The following is a 25,928-nucleotide window of genomic DNA, read 5'->3' as shown; positions in this document are numbered from 1 at the left end:
AGGATAAGGGTACAAACCTGAGCCTCCTTCAATGAGGTATTCCATTTTCCACCCAATCAGGATAAGGGTATAAACCTGAGCCTCCTTCAATGAGGTATTCCATTTTCCACCCGATCAGGATAAGGGTATAAACCTGAGCCTCATTCAAGGAGGTATTCCATTTTCCGCCCGATCAGGATAAGGGTACAAACCTGAGCCTCCTTCAATGAGGTATTCCATTTTCCACCCAATCAGGATAAGGGTATAAACCTGAGCCTCCTTCAATGAGGTATTCCATTTTCTGCCCGATCAGGTTAAGGGTAAAAGCCCGAGCTTCGTTCCATACAGAGCATTTCCTGTCCCATCTAGATTAAGGGCATAAACCTGAATTTCACCCTCACAGAGTGAGTCTTTCCTTTTCATTTATCCATTTCATATCTACCATCTTCACCGGGCTAATTTCTTCATACCCAGTCAGATCCTTCTAACTGGGGCATTTTTTTTAGCCCAAATTTGGAGTGTTTTTCTTTGCCACTAAGCTCGGCCATAAGCCGGCTTAGTAGCAAAGAGGGGCATCTGTAAACACCCCAAATTTTCACCTTCTTGACATCGCCCTCAATTGGCACATTTCAGTTCTCCGGAAGCAATGAAGGGCAAAATGGTCATTTTCTGAGATTAAACCTTACAGAAAGTCCAAAATTTCATTCTTGAGCCTCGAAATTTCCATATTTAGGTTCAGAGACATCTTCAAATTGCAAATCTTCAAAATCCTTTTCTGGACAAAAAGCTAGAATTTTCAAGTCCGAGCTCAGAGTGATATTTCATAGAACATGTCTTTGCATAGCATTGCATCATTTCACTGCACAGCATGTCATTTTGAGATCCAGAACTCCTGAGTTTCAAAATTGTCCATCCAGATTTGATTTTTAAACTTTTTCAAATTGATTTTTAAAACCCTGGGATTTCAAAATTGCCAATCTTTCCCATTTTACCCCCAGGACTTTGAATTACAAAAATTTTCTCAAGAAAACAATCTGGATGTTTGGATATTGATTTTAAAGATTTTATCTCAAAGCTTTTTGCAAAAGATTTTAAATCTCTTTACAAATTTTTTTTTACATTTATCCATATATTTTTGCATTGAAAACCCAAATTTTCCAAATTCTTGAAAATAAATAATGTTTTATCTCGTATTTTCAAATAAATGGAGCGGGACCCACCTTTGAACTAGCATCATACTCAGACTCTCAGGTAAGTTGTTTATTCTCAAGCGGGACCCACCCGAAGTTCATACCAATTTGCGAATCTTTCTCAATATTGATTTATTTATTTTGTTTAGTTAGCGGGCCCAAACACATGTGGCACCCCATTTGAAAATAAAAGATTTTACAAAACAAAATAAAGCTTTATTTTCAAAAGGATTTTAAAAAAAGTGGATTGAGGTGGCATTTCCATAAAAGCTCTCATTTATTTCAATATCCATTTTTTTTTATTGATTTGTTTAAATAAATTTTTTTTTAGAAGGAGGCAGCCTTAAATGGCACAGCCGAACTTCTAAAAAATAAAAAAATTAAATAAATTTCATTTTACCTAAAACTTAGGTAAATGAAATGAAAATTTTGAAAATTCACAAGCTGCGCCCTTTTGAAAACGGCAGCATTAAGTTTTCAATTTGAAAAAAAATTCAAAATTTCTAACGGAAGCTCAAGGCTGCGGTTTTGTTTTCAAAAGACAGGGAGTTTTAAAAAGGGGGAGGAGCTGGCCGATTGGGAGAAAGGAGAAGAAAGCTGGCCGATTGAGGTCTTTTGGGTGCTTATCGCAGAGGGGATTTACAAGGGGGAGAAAAAGATCGTGATTTTTGGTCTTCTTGGAGTTTTTGCAGGAGTTTTCTTTCCAGCAGCAGAGGAAGCAGAGGGTGGGGAGCCTTTTCTTCATTCTTCAACCAACGTTTTGCCCCTTTCTTCAACCCATACACTCCAAACCATTCTTCAGCCAACGTTTTGCCCCTTTCTTCAACCCATCTACTTCAACCCATCCACTCCAACCTATCATCTTCATTCCAGCCATCCAACGCCTACCTTCTTCAGTCGCAGCCCATCACCATCATCCACGTTACCTTCAGACTTCCCATCTTCTCCAGCCAACAGGAGCCCCAGCCGCAGGTCTTTCACCACCAGCACTCTCCTTCAACCCAGCCAACGTTGCCACCTTGCCTTCAGCCCAGCAGAGGAAATTCCATCCAGCGTGAACTCCATCCAGTGTTTTCACGGGTTGCTGCCCTTTCTTCTGCAGCCTACAAGTCATCATCTTCAGACCACCAGCGCCATCCTCTATCCATTTGCAGTCCACAAGCAGCAGGAACTTCATCATTTGATTGATGAAATTTTGCTTAGCTTGAGGGTAAATTTCTGTTTTATGAAGTTATGGCTGGAACTTCATCATTTGATTCATGAGATTGATGTTAAAATCCCTGTTTTATGAAGTTATGGCTGGAACTTCATCATTTGATGTTACAATTTCTGTTTTATGAAGTTATGCTGGAATATCATCATTTGATTTATGAGATTGATGTTTAAAATTCTTGTTTTATGAAGTATGGCTGGAACTTCATCATTTTGATTTATGAGCTTGATGTTTAAAATTCTGGTTTTATGAAGTTATGGCTGGAACTTCATCATTTGATGTTACAATTTCTGTTTTATGAAGTTATGCTGGAATATCATCATTTGATTCATGAGCTTAATGTTCAAATTCTGGTTTTATGAAGTTATGGCTGGAACTTCATCGTTTGATTTAGGAGCTTGATGTTCAAAATTCTGTTTTATGAAGTTATGGTTGGAACTTCATCATTTGATTTATGAGCTTAATATGCAAATCCCTGTTTTATGAAGCTATGGGCTGGAACTTCATCATTTGATGCTATAATTTCTGTTTTATGAAGCTATGGGTTGGAACTTCATCATTTGATTTGTGAGCTTGATATGCAAATTCCTGTTTTTATGAAGTTATGTTGGAACTTCATCATTTGATTTGTGAGCTTGATATGCAAATTCCTGTTTTATGAAGTTATGTTGGAACACCATCATTCGATTTATGAGATTTTGTCTAGCTTGCTGTTAAAATCCCTATTTTATGAAGCTATGCCTGGAACATCACCCTTTGTTTTATGAGATTTTGCTTAGCTTAGTGCTAAATTCTTGTTTGCTATATTGTTATAATATCACCCCATTTGCAGCACCACTTATACATATTGTTTCATCATTTTCCACAATATCTTCACCTTTTCACCAAGCTTTTCATATCCTTTTCATGATATCCTTGAAATAGTCCATGATGCTTCCACAACCTATTTCCTGCACATATTTATTTTCTGCTGCAAATGTGCAGTCTTGATATTTGGCCATGTTCATGAACGGATATCTCTATATCCAATCGTGATCTCCTAACCATCTTTGGCATGCTTCATTATGGATATATAGGGAAGCTCTATTCCCATTTTCATTGAAAATTACTTTGTAATTTGGGAAATATAACTGTGTAAAATCCCCTACAGAAACTGTATATACCTGTAATTTCTGGTTTTACCTATTATACGTAATTTCCATTAGTATGTACATATTTTCTCATTATATGTATATATATATCTATATATATGTATATCTATATATATTTACCTATATGTATACGTATATATGTATATATATATATATACACATAGATATATACTTATATATATATATATATACCTCTTCATATGCTCTTATGTATGAACATCCATATATTTTCTCATATAGTTACACCTCCATTGTTACATGACATTTAGCACCTATTTTAGCATTTGGATATATGTATATGTCTCTTAGTTGTATATATTATATATATATGTCTATTTCCTTGTTTATTTTGTACTAACTCTCATTTTGCAGGAAAATCTAGAAGATGTTGATTCCTTGGATCCATTTCATTTTTTTTTATTATGTTATGCAATGTAATAATCCAATGTAAACCTTGGAATAAGATTTTCTTTTACTGCTTAGATTAGGCCGCATCTCATATAGTTTGATTTCAGTAATATCCTGATTATATGATGCATATATCTCAATTTTCCAAATTCACCGTGGATGAATACGAATGGCACGTGCACCAACTCTTAGAGAGTTGATGAACTCGGTGGAGTCCATATTTACGACCCTAGTCGGAATATGGACGAGACCCAGATCCATCATCTTTCTACCAGTCACACTGAGCCTACACTCTTAGGCTATCTTGAAAATGCACCTCATATTTCCAATGTTTTCAAAATATTGTGAATTAACTCAAATAAACCCTGAATATATTCATGGCCACAGTCAGAATATATGAAGGATTTACTTTGGCTTAATCCACATTTTTCCAATAAAATTTTCAGAAATCTTTTCAAAAGTGCATTCATTCATTCACATCATCTGCATCATTTGTTTTTCTCATGATTTTCTCAAAAGATTTTCACTTCATGGAATCAATTTTCTCAAGAAACTATGATGATATTCGGAGTTGGATTTCCCAAATCAAATGTTTTCCTATGATTTTCCTTAAAAAGTTATTTCCTTAAGATTCTTTTCAAAGGAATTTCTCATTTTCTCAAGAATCCAAGTTGACTTTCAGATATTTCAAAAAAAACAGATTCTCAGGATTTCAATTTCCTAAGTTTTGAATTTCCTTCTCCAATGAATTTTTCCTATAAATTTTCTATCCCTTTCTTAAGAAAATTCTCAAAGTCTGAGTTTTCCGAACAAGTGCTTTCCTTTTCAAATGTTCATCTTTTCTCAAGAATTCCTTCCATTTTCCTGAGATTCTTATTTCTTCATAGTTTTCCAAGTCTATAAATTTTCTCAAAATTTTCCTGAGATTCTCATTTTTCCAAGTCTTTCTAAGCTTTCTCAAAATTTTCCTGAGATTCTCATTTTCTAAGTCTTTATAAACTTTCTCAAGATTTTCCCGAGATTCTCATCTAAACTTTTTCAAGATTTTCTTGAAATTCTCATCTCTTCAAGATTTTCTAAGTCTTTATAAACTTTCCTGAGATTTTCAAACCTTCTTCGCCTGAGTTTCCTGATAGATTGATTTCCATCTTTTTCCTGAGAAATACTTTTCAACTTCAAATATTTTCTAAGCATACATCATATTTTCCAATTTACATTTTCCAAAATTCTCATAGCACATGCCTGAATTCTCTATGCATTTAGGATAGAACACAATTTCAATGATTTTACTAAGTCAAGCACAGTTTTGGTCCTTGGTTTGATTATCCCTGTTAAAGGCGGCAGGAACGGTCGAACCTCGTATCGATAGGTCGAGCCCCATCCCATGGATTTTCCCGCAATTTTCAAAACGGAGGCGAGTATTTCAAAACAATTTCCAAAATCCGGTCAAGTTTGAATCGCGAAAGCATTTCCCTCTCTCTTCCGCAAGGAAGGGAAGACGGGGAAAAATTTTGCGACGATAACAGGTTTGGCGACCGTGATGGGACCTGTCCTTGTCTGACTTAAATTGTGCTTGACTTAGTTCAATTATCGAAATTATGTTCACAAAATGTCAGCTTTTACTTTCAATATCATGTGAGCCTAGGAGCCTAGATTCTGACCTAGCTGACATTTACTGCATATAGCTTAGGCATGGTTTGGTAGGACTATATTGAGGAGATATTTTCATGCTCACATAGACTTAGGTCTAAATACAACTCTCCTCAATTTAGGATCTGGATGCAAACAATGTATGCTTCTTCAAAGATTTTCAAAAGTCTATCTCTCTAGGATTTAGAGCCATCTATTTCTTGCATGTGATCATTTTTCAAAATCTCCATTACCTATCATTACCCGGTTTTCACGTTGCTGGGCTCTCTTCCAGAACCCTAGTTCGGGACAGAGCCTCACAACTGGGCCAATTATTTGGGTTAACACCTCCCTACCACGTACCGCGGGCCACAGTCCGAAGTATATCGGTAGGCGCTCAAGGATGTTGGAAAACCTTACCTTAGAACCAGAGTTGAAATTATATGCCACGTACCTCGAATTTCGGTTCGGGTATATCAGCATAACTGGATTGGACAAAGATGATCTGAGCCTAGAGTTAGGATTAAGGTCCTACAGCTGTTTTCAAATTGATGCATTTAGAGTCAGCCTTTTAGGGGATGCTGTATGTGCATAAATGTTTGTGCAGGATGTGATTGTTCTTATATTACCTCTATTTTCCTATATTTTTCCTAAAATATTTTCAAATACCTCTATTCTCATCTTTTCCCTTTATTTTCTCAAACCCTGAAAGATTTTCCCAAATATCCAATTTCTTTCAAAACTCCAGGTGACTTTTCCTTATTCCGTTCTACTGGATCTCGAATTTCCAGCTGCATTTTTTATCCTGCCTGCAATTTTTTTAAAAATCATATGTTTTCTCTCATTGGATTTTCAATTCTTTTGTCTATTTGTAAAATTATTCACCTTATTTTCCTCGTGCATACCTTGATTATTGCAATGAAAATTGTTTACCCACTTGCCTTCTCCTTATTCTAAATCCGTTTGCGGATTGTTTTTCTAAGAGATATCTCTTTCCTTCAAAATGGTGTTTTTCCTCGTGGTTGACGACCTCGCCTAGGTAACAAGGCACATTTTCCGTTGTTATTTCTCTTACAAAGAATGACAACACAATTGTCGTGATTTCAGCGGTGACTCCATCCCTAGTAATGGGATATTCTTCCAATTGTTTACCATATCGTCAATAATCATTTTCTTCCCAATCCAAAGTTCCCTCAGAGTCTAATCAAGACTTCATCCTGCAGAGAGTATCCTCAACATTTGATGGTTCGAACAAGGTCAGGAAGAAGAACCACATCATCATAGCACTCCTCAGCCTCAGAAGGTGAAATGGATCATCCCGTGAATCAAGATCAACAACAAGAGGAGGATGGCATAGACCCACAGATGTATGCCATGTTCCAGAAAATGATGACCAAAATGATGAGTGAACAGGCTGGGACCAGTGTAGAGAAGAATCCATTCAGAGAGAAGTTCCATGGACACAAGGATAAGAAGAACTCCAAGAAGCAAATTCAGCCAGAGGAAATTTCAGATGAATCAGAATCAGAGGAAGACATCGATGAAGAATATGAGGTGCCTCCGGCATTTCAGAAACAGAGCCGAGAACAAAGGAGGAGTCGCAAGTCAAAAGATCAAGTTGCAGAAGAGCTCTTGCAGACACAGTTTAAAGAAATGGCCAAAGTTGTTAAAGACCTGCAAGCTCGCGACAAGGGCAAGAAAGTCTTCACTAGCGAAGATTTTTATGATGGATTAGAAGGAGACGAAGAACTGAAAAACCTGCCCCGCAAGTTCATCAAGTTCGATGGTTCTGGTGATCCCAAAGCCCATCTCGCCATGTTCTTCGCTGAATGCTCCAAATTCAAGAGAGTCAATAGGGCCCTATTTCTCTGTTTTCCTCGTAGCTTAGAAGGCACTGCCGCCAAGTGGTACTCCGAGCATATCAATCCAATCGAGCTGCGAGAATTCGATAAGGTGGTCAACCTATTCATTGAGCGATTTCTATTCAATAGTGAAGCGCTCCCAACATTGAGTCATCTCTGCAACCTAAGGCAGAATGAAAATGAAAAGGCAAGGGACTTCATTCGCAGATGGAGAGAGACCTGCAACAAAATGAGGGATCCTATATCAGAAAGGCATGCTTTATCCTTAATCCTCAACAATTTTTCGCAACCTCTGAGAGGATTAATCTCTACCTCACCCTTCAAGTCTTTCGTTGAACTCATTGAACGAGCTGAATGGCTCGAAATGGGAGTAGAGAATGGATTCTATGAAGGCCTTACCATTGCAAGAAGCAGTCAAGATGCCAAAAAGAAGGCTCACTTCACTTTTGCGGCCAAATCTTTCAATAATAGCAAGGGCAACAAGAATGATCATGGCAACAGTTTGGAGAGAATCAAAAGGCAAAAAGGGAAGGACATCAACAGTGATAAACCTCTCCAATCCAGCCCTCAGCATCAAAAGAAAGATCAGGAAAAATCAAAGCGCAAGGACTGGAGAACTGATCGAGAATTCACCCCTCTGGATCAGACACTCGAGAGTATATGCTTGAGAAAGACCTTGTTCGGTTGCCTAAAGCCGATGATCCTCCAGCAATTATGGGCAGATTCAAAGAACAATTTTGCAAATTTCATCGAGCAGTAGGGCATGATACAAAAAACTGCTTCGTTCTTAAGAACATTGTTCAAGACTGTATTGACAAGAAGCTCCTCGTTGAAGATGGAAAAGAGGACTAGTCATCCTGACTAAGCTTTTCTCACAATCATTCTAGAAGATGACAATGCCAACAATTTCCCATTTTTCATCTTGTTTTTTTAAAAAAGAATAATGTAATCCCATTCTCCTTCCTTGATTTTAAAGCATCAATAAAGTCATCGAATTTTTCAATAGCTTGGCGCCATCTTATTTGCTTCTTCTTCCTTTTCAAAATGTCTCTCTTGTGAGGAATGATCTTGAGGATGTCTATCAGTCAAGAAGCTTGTCAATTATCTTTTTTTTTATTCAAAATTTTCCTCTCCAGTCACACTGGGGCATTTTTTTTGAAAATTTATCTTTACCTCAAAACATCCTGTATGCAGGCAGGATAAACCAATCTCTCATTTTGCATATATATGCACTCATTTGCATTAATTCTGCATTCATTTGCATCAATGTGCATTTAATCATATTCATTTGCATTAAATTTACATCAACATTCCCCTTCAGGTTAAGGGATAAACCTGAATCATTTTCCATAATTCTTCAATTTCGACCTCCGGGTCATCCAATTTCCAATTTTCAAATTACCAAAATTCTCAATTTCGACCGCCAAGTCATCCAATTTCCATCCCCGTTCAGGATAAGGGGATAATCCTGAAACCGTTCATAGAAGCAATCTAACTCTCTATACAGGTCCTCGTTCTTCATCGAACTGATAGTGTTTCAAGCGAACTGATAGTCGTTCTTAATCGAACTGATATTGTTCCCAGTGAACTGATAGTCGTTCTTCATCGAACTGATAATGTTCCAAGTGAACTGATAGTTGTTCTTCATTGAACTGATAGTGTTCCATCCAAACTAATAGTGTTCCCAAGTGAACTGATAGTCGTTCTTCATCGAACTGATAGTGTTCCAAGCGAACTTATAGTCGTTCTTCATCGAACTGATAGTGTTCTCAAGTGAACTGATAGTCGTTCTTCATCGAACTGATAGTGTTCCAAGCGAACTGATAGTCGTTCTTAATCGAACTGATATTGTTCCCAGTGAACTGATAGTCGTTCTTCATCGAACTGATAGTGTTCCAAGTGAATTGATAGTTGTTCTTCATTGAACTGATAGTGTTCCAACCAAACTGATAGTGTTCCCAAACAAACTGATAATCGTTCTTCATTGAACTGATAATGTTCCAAGTGAACTGATAGTCGTTCCTCATTGAACTGATAGTGTTCCAGCGAACCGATGGTCGTTCTTAATTGAACTGATATTATTCCCACCGATGGTCGTTCTTAATTGAACTGATATTGTTCCTAGTGAACTGATAGTCGTCTACTTTGGAAAGGAGATGAGAATTTTCGTCACGGATGTGTTGAGCCAGACCTCAAATGCTCTCTTTCACCAAGGATTTCAATAACATGTTAATTTGTCAGGCAATTACCTGTTGATTTCAAAATGTTATTGCGCAAATTTTACATCAGTTTACCTTCAACATTATTTCCAAAAGAGTGAAGCTTTTGCGAAAAGAGATTCAGAATTCAAATTCTTTCTATTGGCCAACCAAAAGGAAGAAGGATAAATCCTCGATATGGCCAGAAAAGAAGATTCAATGTTATTGAAAAGCCATAGATGATTGATATTGATCGCAGTCAAATGGCACATCTTTAAAAATTATTCTTGTAAAACGAGGCAGTGGAAATATCCTGAGCGCTAGAAAAAGAGAACATTTACCCAAGCCCTGTCTCCTCAAGCTGCAATTAAATATCCACAAAAGGGATCTCTCACCTGTCGTCAAGATGAAGGCGAATACACCCCGGGGCCAAAGAAGATTCGAAACATCTCCAAGATGACTGAGTTTGTGACGGATCCTTCCAGGGAAAGTCCAAAGTACTGTCAAGATGAAGGCAGATGCGATGAACCTCCCGACAATCCCTAAAAGATATTTAATTTCAGCTATCATCTAAACCCCTGAGCCAATATCGTCAAAGAAGGATCGAAACATCTCCAAGTTGAAGGAGTTTGCGACGTACCCTTCCAAAAAAAAAAGAGAGAGAGGAAAAAGAAAGAGAGAAAAAGTCAGAATATCTCCAAAATGAAGAAGAATGCAGCAAAAAACTCAAAAGAGCCAAAAGAGTGCAGAAAGATTATCATGAGAGAAGCTCCCAGGATATCAAACTGCCACATTTATCAAAAATCTCCTTTAAATTTGTGAAATTCTATTATCAATATCCTTTCATAGATTGCTTTCATGATATCAAATTCTCTTTCCTGTTCATATCAAGGAAATTGATAACTTCTTTGAAGAAGGTCAATCGCAAAGAATTTGGATTCCAAATCTTGATTCTATGAAGTCAATCTTGTTTGGAGGTAATACTTCAGGTAGAAAAGAAGGAATATTTTCACAATCATTTTCAATTACTTTGAATCAGCAAAATTTTCAACATTTTGACAATATTTTCTAGCTATCCTGACGTTAAGTGAAAGCTTGTAGTCCATATTGATGTATCTTGACCCCTTCGAGAGATTTTCCTTTTGTTGTCTTTCACATTGTTGAAAGATTAGCCTTATCTCTGAAAGGATAGCCTTTATCATCTTTCACGTTGTTGAAAGATTAGCCTTCTCTCCAAAAGGATAGCCTTTGTCATCTTTCGTGTTGTCGAAAGAATCGCTTTATTCCTTTGGATTGCCTTTTATCATCTTTCGCATTGTCGAAAGAATTGCCTTATTCCTTTGGATTGCCTTTATCATCTTTCGCGTTGTCGAAAGAATCGCCTTGTTCCTTCAGATTGCCTTTGTCATCTTTCACGTTGTTGAAAGAATCGCCTTGTTCCTTTGGATTGCCTTTTATCATCTTTCGCGTTGTCGAAAGAATCGCCTTGTTTCTTGGGATTACCTTTATCATCTTTCGCGGTGTCGAAAGACTCGCCTTATTCCTTTGGATTGCCTTTATCATCTTTCGCGTTGTCGAAAGAATTGCCTTATTCCTTTGGATTGCCTTTATCATCTTTCGCATTGTCAAAAGAATCGCCTTGTTCCTTTGGATTGCCTTTATCATCTTTCGCATTGTCGAAAGAATCGCCTTGTTCTTTTGGATTGCCTTTTGTCATCTTTCGCATTGTCGAAAGAATTGCCTTGTTCCTTTGGATTGCCTTTTGCCATCTTTCGCATTGTCGAAAGAATTGTCTTATTCCTTTGGATTGCCTTTATCATCCTTCGCGTTGTCGAAAGACTCGCCTTTTTCCTTCGGATTACCCTTTGTTATCTTTCGCGTTGTCGAAAGAATTGCCTTATTCCTTTGGATTGCCTTTATCATCTTTCGCATTGTCGAAAGAATCGCCTTGTTCCTTTGGATTGCCTTTTGTCATCTTTCGCATTGTCGAAAGAATTGCCTTGTTCCTTTGGATTGCCTTTTGTCATCTTTCGCGTTATCGAAAGACTCGGCTTATTCCTTTGGATTACCTTTATCATCTTTCGCGTCATCGAAAGAATTGCCTTATTCCTTTGGATTGCCTTTGTCATCTTTCGCATTGTCGAAAGACTCGCCTAGTTCCTTTGGATTGCCTTTTGTCATCTTTCGCATTGTCGAAAGAATTGCCTTGTTCCTTTGGATTGCCTTTTGTCATCTTTCGCGTTGTCGAAAGACTCGCCTTATTCCTTTGGATTACCTTTATCATCTTTCGCGTCGTCGAAAGAATTGCCTTATTCCTTTAGATTGCCTTTGTCATCTTTCGCATTGTCGAAAGACTCGCCTTATTCCTTTGGATTACCTTTGTCATCCTTCGCGTTGTCGAAAGAATTGCCTTATTCCTTTGGATTGCCTTTGTCATCTTTCGCATTGTCGAAAGAATCACCTAGTTCCTTTGGATTGCCTTTTGCCATCTTTCGCATTGTCGAAAGAATTGCCTTATTCCTTTGGATTGCCTTTATCATCTTTCGCATTGTCGAAAGAATCGCCTTGTTCCTTTGGATTGCCTTTTGTCATCTTTCGCATTGTCGAAAGAATTGCCTTGTTCCTTTGGATTGCCTTTTGTCATCTTTCGCGTTGTCGAAAGACTCGCCTTATTCCTTTGGATTACCTTTATCATCTTTCGCGTCGTCGAAAGAATTGCCTTATTCCTTTGGATTGCCTTTGTCATCTTTTGCATTATCGAAAGACTCGCCTTATTCCTTTGGATTACCTTTGTCATCCTTCGCGTTGTCGAAAGGCTCGCCTTTTTCCTTCGGATTACCCTTTGTTATCTTTCGCGTTGTCGAAAGAATTGCCTTATTCCTTTGGATTGCCTTTATCATCTTTCGCATTGTCGAAAGAATCGCCTTGTTCCTTTGGATTGCCTTTTGTCATCTTTTGCATTGTCGAAAGAATTGCCTTGTTCCTTTGGATTGCCTTTTGTCATCTTTCGCGTCGTCGAAAGACTCGCCTTATTCCTTTGGATTACCTTTATCATCTTTCGCGTCGTCGAAAGAATTGCCTTATTCCTTTGGATTGCCTTTGTCATCTTTCGCATTGTCGAAAGACTCGCCTTATTCCTTTGGATTACCTTTGTCATCCTTCGCGTTGTCGAAAGACTCGCCTTTTTCCTTCGGATTACCCTTTGTTATCTTTCGCGTTGTCGAAAGAATTGCCTTATTCCTTTGGATTACCTTTGTCATCTTTCGCGTTGTCGAAAGAATCGCCTTGTTCCTTTGAACTATCTTATTCATCTTTTGCATTGTCAAAAGAGTTGCCTTACTCTTCTCTGAAAGAGTTTGCCTTGTCTTTCTTTCGCGTTGCCTAAAGAGTTGCCTTATTCTTCGTTGAAAAAATTGCCTTATTCATCTTTTGCGTTGTCAAAAGAGTTGCCTTACTCTTCTCTAAAAGAGTTTGCCTTGGTTGTCTTTCGCGTTGTCGAAAGAGTTACCTTATTCTCGTCAAAAGATTGCCATATCCATCTTTCACATTGTCGAAATAGTCGTCTTACTCCTTACCTTCTTCATATTTCACGATGATGAAAATTCACCGGATCGTCTTGATCATTTTCCAAAATTGCCTCTTACAATTCCATTTTCATCGCCTCGTTCATCTTCAAGAAAAGTTGTCTTATTCACCTTCCAAAATTCTATTTTCCACCCGATCAGGATAAGGGTATAAACCTGAGCCTCATTCAAGGAGGTATTCCATTTTCCGCCCGATCAGGATAAGGGTACAAACCTGAGCCTCCTTCAATGAGGTATTCCATTTTCCACCCAATCAGGATAAGGGTATAAACCTGAGCCTCCTTCAATGAGGTATTCCATTTTCCACCCGATCAGGATAAGGGTATAAACCTGAGCCTCATTCAAGGAGGTATTCCATTTTCTGCCCGATCAGGATAAGGGTACAAACCTGAGCCTCCTTCAATGAGGTATTCCATTTTCCACCCAATCAGGATAAGGGTATAAACCTGAGCCTCCTTCAATGAGGTATTCCATTTTCTGCCCGATCAGGTTAAGGGTAAAAGCCCGAGCTTCGTTCCATACAGAGCATTTCCTGTCCCATCTAGGTTAAGGGCATAAACCTGAATTTCACCCTCACAGAGTGAGTCTTTCCTTTTCATTTATCCATTTCATATCTACCATCTTCACCGGGCTAATTTCTTCATACCCAGTCAGATCCTTCTAACTGGGGCATTTTTTTTAGCCCAAATTTGGAGTGTTTTTCTTTGCCACTAAGCTCGGCCATAAGCCGGCTTAGTAGCAAAGAGGGGCATCTGTAAACACCCCAAATTTTCACCTTCTTGACATCGCCCTCAATTGGCACATTTCAGTTCTCCGGAAGCAATGAAGGGCAAAATGGTCATTTTCTGAGATTAAACCTTACAGAAAGTCCAAAATTTCATTCTTGAGCCTCGAAATTTCCATATTTAGGTTCAGAGACATCTTCAAATTGCAAATCTTCAAAATCCTTTTCTGGACAAAAAGCTAGAATTTTCAAGTCCGAGCTCAGAGTGATATTTCATAGAACATGTCTTTGCATAGCATTGCATCATTTCACTGCACAGCATGTCATTTTGAGATCCAGAACTCCTGAGTTTCAAAATTGTCCATCCAGATTTGATTTTTAAACTTTTTCAAATTGATTTTTAAAACCCTGGGACTTCAAAATTGCCAATCTTTTCCATTTTACCCCCAGGACTTTGAATTACAAAAATTTTCTCAAGAAAACAATCTGGATGTTTGGATATTAATTTTAAAGATTTTATCTCAAAGCTTTTTGCAAAAGATTTTAAATCTCTTTACAAATTTTTTTTTACATTTATCCATATATTTTTGCATTGAAAACCCAAATTTTCCAAATTCTTGAAAATAAATAATGTTTTATCTCGTATTTTCAAATAAATGGAGCGGGACCCGCCTTTGAACTAGCATCATACTCAGACTCTCAGGTAAGTTGTTTATTCTCAAGCGGGACCCACCCGAAGTTCATACCAATTTCCGAATCTTTCTCAATATTGATTTATTTATTTTGTTTAGTTAGCGGGCCCAAACACATGTGGCACCCCATTTGAAAATAAAAGATTTTACAAAACAAAATAAAGCTTTATTTTCAAAAGGATTTTAAAAAAAGTGGATTGAGGTGGCATTTCCATAAAAGCTCTCATTTATTTCAATATCCATTTTTTTTTTATTGATTTGTTTAAATAAATTTTTTTTTAGAAGGAGGCAGCCTTAAATGGCACAGCCGAACTTCTAAAAAATAAAAAAATTAAATAAATTTCATTTTACCTAAAACTTAGGTAAATGAAATGAAAATTTTGAAAATTCACAAGCTGCGCCCTTTTGAAAACGGCAGCATTAAGTTTTCAATTTGAAAAAAAATTCAAAATTTCTAACGGAAGCTCAAGGCTGCGGTTTTGTTTTCAAAAGACAGGGAGTTTTAAAAAGGGGGAGGAGCTGGCCGATTGGGAGAAAGGAGAAGAAAGCTGGCCGATTGAGGTCTTTTGGGTGCTTATCGCAGAGGGGATTTACAAGGGGGAGAAAAAGATCGTGATTTTTGGTCTTCTTGGGGTTTTTGCAGGAGTTTTCTTTCCAGCAGCAGAGGAAGCAGAGGGTGGGGAGCCTTTTCTTCATTCTTCAACCAACGTTTTGCCCCTTTCTTCAACCCATACACTCCAAACCATTCTTCAGCCAACGTTTTGCCCCTTTCTTCAACCCATCTACTTCAACCCATCCACTCCAACCTATCATCTTCATTCCAGCCATCCAACGCCTACCTTCTTCAGTCGCAGCCCATCACCATCATCCACGTTACCTTCAGACTTCCCATCTTCTCCAGCCAACAGGAGCCCCAGCCGCAGGTCTTTCACCACCAGCACTCTCCTTCAACCCAGCCAACGTTGCCACCTTGCCTTCAGCCCAGCAGAGGAAATTCCATCCAGCGTGAACTCCATCCAGTGTTTTCACGGGTTGCTGCCCTTTCTTCTGCAGCCTACAAGTCATCATCTTCAGACCACCAGCGCCATCCTCTATCCATTTGCAGTCCACAAGCAGCAGGAACTTCATCATTTGATTGATGAAATTTTGCTTAGCTTGAGGGTAAATTTCTGTTTTATGAAGTTATGGCTGGAACTTCATCATTTGATTCATGAGATTGATGTTAAAATCCCTGTTTTATGAAGTTATGGCTGGAACTTCATCATTTGATGTTACAATTTCTGTTTTATGAAGTTATGCTGGAATATCATCATTTGATTTATGAGATTGATGTTTAAAATTCTTGTTTTATGAAGTATGGCTGGAACTTCATCATTTTGATTTATGAGCTTGATGTTTAAAATTCTGGTTTTATGAAGTTATGGCTGGAACTTCATCATTTGATGTTACAATTTCTGTTTTATGAAGTTATGCTGGAATATCATCATTTGATTCATGAGCTTAATGTTTAAATTCTGGTTTTATGAAGTTATGGCTGGAACTTCATCGTTTGATTTAGGAGCTTGATGTTCAAAATTCTGTTTTATGAAGTTATGACTGGAACTTCATCATTTGATTTATGAGCTTAATATGCAAATCCCTGTTTTATGAAGCTATGGGCTGGAACTTCATCATTTGATGCTATAATTTCTGTTTTATGAAGCTATGGGTTGGAACTTCATCATTTGATTTGTGAGCTTGATATGCAAATTCCTGTTTTTATGAAGTTATGTTGGAACTTCATCATTTGATTTGTGAGCTTGATATGCAAATTCCTGTTTTATGAAGTTATGTTGGAACACCATCATTCGATTTATGAGATTTTGTCTAGCTTGCTGTTAAAATCCCTATTTTATGAAGCTATGCCTGGAACATCACCCTTTGTTTTATGAGATTTTGCTTAGCTTAGTGCTAAATTCTTGTTTGCTATATTGTTATAATATCACCCCATTTGCAGCACCACTTATACATATTGTTTCATCATTTTCCACAATATCTTCACCTTTTCACCAAGCTTTTCATATCCTTTTCATGATATCCTTGAAATAGTCCATGATGCTTCCACAACCTATTTCCTGCACATATTTATTTTCTGCTGCAAATGTGCAGTCTTGATATTTGGCCATGTTCATGAACGGATATCTCTATATCCAATCGTGATCTCCTAACCATCTTTGGCATGCTTCATTATGGATATATAGGGAAGCTCTATTCCCATTTTCATTGAAAATTACTTTGTAATTTGGGAAATATAACTGTGTAAAATCCCCTACAGAAACTGTATATACCTGTAATTTCTGGTTTTACCTATTATACGTAATTTCCATTAGTATGTACATATTTTCTCATTATATGTATATATATATCTATATATATGTATATCTATATATATTTACCTATATGTATACGTATATATGTATATATATATATATACACATAGATATATACTTATATATATATATATATACCTCTTCATATGCTCTTATGTATGAACATCCATATATTTTCTCATATAGTTACACCTCCATTGTTACATGACATTTAGCACCTATTTTAGCATTTGGATATATGTATATGTCTCTTAGTTGTATATATTATATATATATGTCTATTTCCTTGTTTATTTTGTACTAACTCTCATTTTGTAGGAAAATCTAGAAGATGTTGATTCCTTGGATCCATTTCATTTTTTTTTATTATGTTATGCAATGTAATAATCCAATGTAAACCCTGGCATAAGATTTACTTTTACTGCTTAGATTAGGCCGCATCTCATATAGTTTGATTTCAGTAATATCCTGATTATATGATGCATATATCTCAATTTTCCAAATTCACCGTGGATGAACACGAATGGCACGTGCACCAACTCTTAGAGAGTTGATGAACTCGGTGGAGTCCATATTTACGGCCCTAGTCGGAATATGGACGAGACCCAGATCCATCATCTTTCTACCAGTCACAATTAGTCTACACTCTTAGGCTATCTTGAAAATGCACCTCATATTTCCAATGTTTTCAAAATATTGTGAATTAACTCAAATAAACCCTGAATATATTCTTGGCCACAGTCAGAATATATGAAGGATTTACTTTGGCTTAATCCACATTTTTCCAATAAAATTTTCAGAAATCTTTTCAAAAGTGCATTCATTCATTCACATCATCTGCATCATTTGTTTTTCTCATGATTTTCTCAAAAGATTTTCACTTCATGGAATCAATTTTCTCAAGAAACTATGATGATATTCGGAGTTGGATTTCCCAAATCAAATGTTTTCCTGTGATTTTCCTTAAAAAGTTATTTCCTTAAGATTCTTTTCAAAGGAATTTCTCATTTTCTCAAGAATCCAAGTTGACTTTCAGATATTTCAAAAAAACCAGATTCTGAGGATTTCAATTTCCTAAGTTTTGAATTTCCTTCTCTAATGAATTTTTCCTATAAATTTTTTATCCCTTTCTTAAGAAAATTCTCAAAGTCCGAGTTTTCCCAACAAGTGCTTTCCTTTTCAAATGTTCATCTTTTCTCAAGAATTCCTTCCATTTTCCTGAGATTCTTATTTCTTCATAGTTTTCCAAGTCTTTATAAATTTTCTCAAAATTTTCCTGAGATTCTCATTTTTCCAAGTCTTTCTAAGCTTTCTCAAAATTTTCCTGAGATTCTCATTTTCTAAGTCTTTATAAACTTTCTCAAGATTTTCTCGAGATTCTCATCTAAACTTTCTCAAGATTTTCTTGAAATTCTCATCTCTTCAAGATTTTCTAAGTCTTTATAAACTTTCCTGAGATTTTCAAACCTTCTTCGCCTGAGTTTCCTGAGAGATTGATTTCCATCTTTTTCCTGAGAAATACTTTTCAACTTCAAATATTTTCTAAGCATACATCATATTTTCCAATTTACATTTTCCAAAATTTTCGTAGCACATGCCTGAATTCTCTGTGCATTTAGGATAGAACACAATTTCAATGATTTTACTAAGTCAAGCACAGTTTTGGTCCTTGGTTTGATTACCCCTGTTAAAGGCGGCAGGAACGGTCGAACCTCGTACCGACAGGTCGAGCCCCATCCCATGGATTTTCCCGCAATTTTCAAAACGGAGGCGAGTATTTCAAAACAATTTCCAAAATCCGGTCAAGTTTGAATCGCGAAAGCATTTCCCTCTCTCTTCCGCAAGGAAGGGAAGACGGGGAAAAATTTTGCGACGATAACAAGACTCATCTAAGCAAGGTTGCCCTAGATCATGTAGTAGTCAATTTGTTTTTGTCCGATCTGAGATCTAAGATTATATCAGTTGGTGGATCAATTTGTGAGGTCAGGAAGGGCTGTGTTGTGGATGCTTTTTTTTTAAAGAGGGTTGGATTTTATCAGTTTGGACGTGTTGCATCCTTTTATTAGTAGTCGATCATTGAAAGTTGTGTTTGCCTAATCTGTTCCATCAGATTTTATTAGTGCATCAAGATTTTTTTTTGGTGACATCTGACTATAATAATATTTTTTTAGAGTTATATCTGATCTGAAATCTGATCTCAGACTGTGTGAAGGTCCAGTGGCTGTTGTGATATTTTAACTATTGTTGTAATGGTTGATTCACAAAAAGGGGAGCAGAAAACAGAGGCTTCGACAGATTATAAAGCCTTCACAAATCCTTTTTCGTATGGTACATCAGTAAAATTAGATGAGACCAACTATGCAAGATGGTCTCGAACATTTATGATGTCAGTTTCATGTCATTGCAGGAAGCATATTTTGTTGGAGTCTGAACCTAAAGAAAAAATTGAAAAATATGCAATGTGGGAAGAGAACAAAGATATAGTTATGTCTTGGATTATGAACAATGTGCAGCCACATATTGTCGATGGTCTTATTTATTATTCTTCATCCAAGCAGATGTGGGATAACTTGAGGGATACATACTCACAAGAAACTAATGTGAGTCGTATTCTTCAGGTAGAACAGGAAATCTATTAACTGCAGCAAGGGAATCATACATTAGCACAATACAACGCATCAGTAAAGGTTGTGTTTGAGAGGCTGAATGCACATAGACCTTTGTGCTGCAACAAACAGAAGATTCATCAGGAGCAGACCATGGTGGCTCGATTTCTTACTGGGCTATCATCAGAGTATTTGGTGGCTAAAGTTTAGATGTTGACAGGACCAGACGTTCCTACACTTGCTGATGCATATAATCGACTGAGCAGGCTTGCTATGTCTCTTCCTAATTCTTAATCGAAAACCCAATCCTCTGCTCTATCTGTTTCATTTGGTCATGGTCAAGAAATTGTCCTGAATTTCAGAAGTTGTGGTCGTGGTACTAGAAGCAGGGGCAAGTTTCAGTGCTTCTTCTGTGGCAGATTTGGTCATTTAGAAGATAGATGCTTTGACAAACATGGCAGGCCTCCTCCTTCGACAGCTAAAACTGCTCCCAAGGCTCAAGTGGTCGAATCAGATGCAGATTCTTCCAATATTAATTTTACCAATGATCCAGTGACTCTTAGCAGGGCTAAATATGACGAGCTTCTAGCCTTACGTCCATCTACTTCGAGCTCTCTAGTAAATGATGTTGCGTGCTCTGCAGGTGATGGCCTATCTGGTCAAGGTGGTAGGTGGATCATTGATTCAGGGGCATCTAAACACTTGTGTGGAAATTTGTATAATTTTTTAAGTATAATTTTTCAAGTTTAAAGCCTGCTTTTTATCATAAAAGGGTAGTCCTTGTTGATGGCAGCTCTTCCCCAATTGTAGGGCAGGGAAACATGTCTATTTCCCCTACTCTTCAATTGTCAAATGTTCTTCATGCCCCTTCATTTTTATAGAATTTATTATCTGTCAGTTGAATAACTAAAGAGCTGAATTGTAGGGTGATTTTTTATCCCATGTGTTGCACGTTTTAGGACTTGCTGACGGGGAAGAGGATTGGTGGCGGCTATGAGGAAGGTGGCGTTTATTATCTACATCAACCAGTGGGTTCAGTCTATTCTGCTATGGCATCATCGTCTGGGTCACCTTCTAGTGTCAAAACTTCGTCATGTCATTCCTCATATATCTTCTTTAGTTTCTTTTCAATGTGAAATGTGTCAATTGGGAAAACATCATCGGAGCTCTTTTTCCTCCAGTCAGAGTCCGTCAAGTCAAAGATTGTTTGATCTTCTTCATGTGAATGTATGGGGTCCTAGTAGGATTTCTAGTAGGTCTCAGTGTCGTTATTATTTGGTTATTGTTGATGATTTCTCAAGGTTATCGTGGGTGTTCTTGTTAAAAGATCGGTCTCAAGTTCTTGTTATTCTCAAATCTTTAATTGTTGAAATAAAGACTCAATTTGATGTGTGTGTTAAAGTTGTTCGCACTAATAATGCTCTTGAGTTCGAATCCAAAGACTTACTTCAAGTCTATTCTGCAAATGGGATTCAACCTCAATTTTCTTGTCCTATACATCCCAAGAAAATGGCGTGCCTGAGAAGAAACATAGACAAATCTTGAATGTTGCTCGTTGCTTAATGATTCAATCCAATATGTCTGCATCATAGTGGGGGCGATGTTTTAACTACTGGCTTTCTCATAAATCACATGCCTTCAAGCTCTGTAGAAGACCAGATCCCTATTCAAATTCTTCGTCCAGAGGTTCCTCTTTTTCCCATCTCCCCTTAAGTTTTTGGATGTGTGTGCTTTGTGCATAAGTTGGGTCCTAATCGAGATAAACTTGCTTTGCAGTCTATTAAATGTGTTTTCCTTGGATATCCTAAGAATAAAAAAGGATATTGTTGCTATAACCCTACATCCCATAAAGAGTATGTCAGTGTGGATGTTACCTTTGAGACTATTCCCTATTTTTTAAGTACTACTCCAAGGTTACAGGAGAGCCATGGCGATATCCTTCCTCTTCCGGTCCCTCCTTTTTCGTTAGTCTTTTCCTCCTCAGCCTTTGGCTCGATCCTCTATTGTGTCTCGCTACTAAAACCCTCCTATAGTATACACTCATAGGTTGCCACCTACCTCAATGCCCCCATTATCTACTTTTTTGAGGTGAGTATCCCTGAACATACTGAAGTTTTTATTCTTGATTATGATCTTCCTATTGTTCTGCGCAAAGGAAAGAGACAGTGCACCCTTCATCCCATTTCTCAATTTGTTTCAGAAGTTAATCTTGGTGCATCCATGAAGAATTTCATTTTCGCTCTGTCTGCCTCCTCTGTTCCGCTCCATCACAGTCAAGCTCTTTTAGACCCCAAATGGTTGGGGGCTATGCAAGATGAGATGGATGCCCTTTGCTCTCGAGGCACATGGGACTTGGTTGATCCCCCTGTTGATGCCGATATTGTTGGCTGCAAATGGGTATATACCATTAAATTTAACTCAGATGGGTCACTTGAACGGTACAAAGCCCGGTTGGTTGCTAAAGGCTATACTCAGACTTATGGCGTTGACTTCTTTGAAACTTTTTCCCCAGTTGCTCGTCTTGGCACTATTTGTCTCATCCTTTTCGTCATTGTTCACTATGGATGACACTTATGTTAGTTGGATGTAAAGAATGCCTTCTTGTACGGAGATTTGAATGAAACACTCTACATGCAGCAACCTCCGGGCTTTGAGGTTCAGGGGGAGTGTGAGAAGGTGTGTAAGTTAAAGAAGGCTATTTATGGCCTGAAGCAGAGTCCTCGGGCATGGTTTCACAAATTATTTGAGGTAATGTCGGTTTTTGGCTTTGTCAGGTCAGCTTCAGACCACTCATTGTTTATTAAGAAAACTAGTGTTGGAATTGTTGTTATGGTGGTATATATCGATGATATCATATTGACAGGGAGCAGTGTCCAAGATATTTATGCAACAAAGGCTCATCTTCAAAAACATTTTGTTACTAAAGATCTTGGTCCCCTTATATATTTTTTGGGTATCGAGGTGGCAAGAAACAAGGAGGGCTTAGTTTTATCGCAAAGGAAGTATGTTTTGGATTTATTAAAAGAGACTGGAATGCTAGGAGCGAAGCCAGCTAGCATTCCTATGGATCCTAAAACTCATTTGTTTGATGAGAAGTCTGAATATGTGGATAGTGTCAGTTTTAGGTCATTGGTGGGTAAGTTGTTATATGTGACTATTACTAGACCTGACATTTTATTAACAATGAGTAAAATTAGTCAATTCATAGATAAACTTACTAAAGTTCACTGGGATGCAGCTATGATGGTTCCCAGGTACTTAAAGTCATCTCCTGGTAAAGGACTATTGTTTAAACAAAATTCCTCCTTGGATGTTGTTGCTTACTCTGATGCAGATTATGCGGGGTCCATTGAAGATAGAAAGTCAACAACTGGATTTTGTGTTTTTGTGGGAATAAATCTAATTACCTAGAGGAGTAAGAAATAAATTGTTGTAGCCAGGTCGAGTGTTGAATTTTAATATCGAATTATGGCTCAAACCGCAGCTGAGATGATATGGTTAAAATCAGTTCTAACCGGTCTTCAGGTGAGAGTATCCCTACCTATGTTGATGATGTGTGACAACAGGTTCGCTACATATATTGCCAAAAATCCAGTATTTCATGAAAAGACTAAACATATTGAAGTTGATTGTCATACGTGACTTGGTTCAAACTTGTTATATTTGCACAGATCATATATCTTCCGAAGATCAAGTAGCTGATGTCTTTACCAAGGCTCTGGTGAGGTCTAGTTTTTCTCATTGTTGTGACAAGCTGAGCATGATTGATATCTATGCTCCAGCTTGAGGGGGAGTGTTGAGACGTGTTTATAAGGGCAGTTTGGGGTTTGTGTATTATTGTCCCTTATTTGTTATTGTCTTTTATATTGTGGGTCTTTTTGTAATTTGATGCAGATGTTTAATCTCTATTTAAGAAGAGACTAAACCTAATACGATAATCACTTTTTGGGAGTCGACTTCAACACTACCATTGCTATGAACAGGAACACATCAAACCTTTTTGTCCCAAAAGAAAGAAGGATTATAAAGAAGATAAAAAGGTGACTTCGATGGAAAGGAGTGAAGTAGACGACTCCAAATGCATCGGTTTGCTCTCCTTAGCTCAATTGATAGAGGCTTTGCAACCTATGTTCAAAGCTCAATCTTCCTTGTATTCGAGAACGACTGTATCGACCAGTGACAACCATGGTAAGACCTCTTGGATCTTAGATTTCAATGCTTCATTTTATATTGACCCCTAATGAGTCTATATTGTCCGAATGCAATTTTAACTCAAATGATTCTTACGTTTACACTGCCGATGACACCACTTTAAAAATAAAAAAGTTTTGGTATTTATCAAAAAACACCTATATTTCACATACCAAATATTAGAGTAGTACTAAAATTAAATTTAAACCTCCTATCGGTTTCTCAAATTGCAGACTATGGTTACAAAATAATTTTTTCATCTAATGATTGTCTAATACAAGATCTCCAGTCTGGGAAGCCGATTGAGCAAGGTCATAGAAGAGGAAACCTCTATGTTATGAACAATCTTGAATTGCCAAAACAACCTTTTTGCAATTTTGTGGAAAAGAAAGATGTAGGAATTTGGCATAAAAGACTAGGACATCTTAGTGTGACCAAATTAGAATTATTTTCATTTCTTTCAAATTGTAAAAAAGAAAATTTTGTATGTGAAGATTGCATTCTTGGCAAAATAAAGTCTTTACCTTTTGGAACAAGACATCTTATAACTAATAATCCATTTGAACTTGTGCATTCAGATGCATGGGGACCTACACCAGTTATATCCAAATGAGGCATTTCTTATTATGTTGTGTTTGTGGACGATTATAGCAGACACTCTTGGATATTCTTTTTAAAACACAAATCTGAACTATTTGATTATTTTAAAAAAATTTATAGTTGTATACAAAATCAATTTAAAGCCAATATTCAAATTTTTAGAACTGATTCTGGGGGAGAATTTATGTCAAAAGAATTTAAAAATTATCTTGGCTCAAATAGAATTGTACATTAAAAATCATGTTCCTATACCCCTCAACAAAATGGTCTTGTTGAAAGAAAACATAGACACATTATTGAAACCACTAGAACTCTTCTAGTGTCTGAAAATGTTTCAAATTTTTTTTGGGTTGAAGCTTGACTTACGACAGTCTACTTGATTAATAGAATGCCTTCAAAAAATATTGAAAACATTTCTCCTATTGAAAAACTTTGTAAAATGTCTCCCAATTACAAAAGATTGAGGGTTTTCGGGAGCAAATGCTTTGTTCTTACCAACAAAAATGATAAAATCTCCCCTAAAGCCATTCCTTGTGTGTTTTTGGGCTATGCCGAAAACCAAAAAGGATATAGGTGTTATGACATTGAAAGAAACAAGTTATATGTTTTTAAAAATGTTACGTTTCTTGAAAATGAAAGAGGGTTTAACAAAGAGAATATCGAAGAAAGTTGTGATTATTCGTTCATCTTTAACCTTGTCAATGACAAGAGTGAATATATTCATGAGAGTCAAAACATTCATGAGGCAAATGAGAATATGAGTAAGAGTCTTGACAACGTGGACCTACCTCACGATAATTTACAAACTTATGCTCGTCGTACTGAAGATCATCCACAAAGTGCTTTAGAAAGATACTCCCAATGCCAAGAAGAAGATTCTTCTAACCTTAGAAAATCCATAAGAATTTTGAAAGCTCTTAATAGATTCTTATCATATGATTCCTTTGAACCTAAGTTTAGATCTTGCCTAATGGGCATTCACTCGTATTCTAAACCTTGATCATATCATGAGGCTAAACACCGACATGAATGGATTAAGGTTATGAATGACGAGTTGAAAGCATTAGAAAAAGAAAAAACTTGGGAGATTCAAACATTACCTAAAGGAAGAAAAACTATAGGATGTCGATGAGTTTACAAGGTAAAAACCAAGTACAACGAAACATTAGAAAGATATAAGGCTAGGTTAGTAGCTAAGGGATACAGTCAAGAATATGAGATTGACTATGATGAGACATTTGCCTCAGTTGCTCGCATGACTACCGTTATAACTCTCATTGCTATAACATCAATTAGGAAATGGCCCATATTTCAAATGAACGTTAAGAATGCCTTTTTAAATGGCAACCTAGATGAAAAAGTATACATGGATCCTCCTCCTGGTTTGTCTTTAGCACATGGAAAAACTCTTTGATTATGCAAGGCCTGGTATAACCTAAAGCAAGTTCCAAAAGCTTGGTATGATAGGTTCAGTGATATGATGACTCAACTTCATTTTAAATCTTGTTTTACTGATACTGCATTGTTTGTTA

General features: G+C 37.0%; 1 pseudogene; it reads right to left on the bottom strand.

The window, feature by feature from the left end:
- The window catches only part of LOC149834867 (methylmalonate-semialdehyde dehydrogenase [acylating], mitochondrial-like), a 157,054-nt pseudogene that overhangs the window by 27,266 nt on the left and 103,860 nt on the right, over nucleotides 1–25,928 (bottom strand).

The sequence above is a fragment of the Nuphar pumila genome, chromosome 6, assembly GCF_984573655.1.
Source record: "Nuphar pumila chromosome 6, dmNupPumi1.hap1.1, whole genome shotgun sequence".
In the NCBI taxonomy this organism is placed as follows: domain Eukaryota; kingdom Viridiplantae; phylum Streptophyta; class Magnoliopsida; order Nymphaeales; family Nymphaeaceae; genus Nuphar; species Nuphar pumila.
Note: the sequence above shows the minus strand (reverse complement) of the source record. Positions and strands in the feature narration are given on the sequence as shown.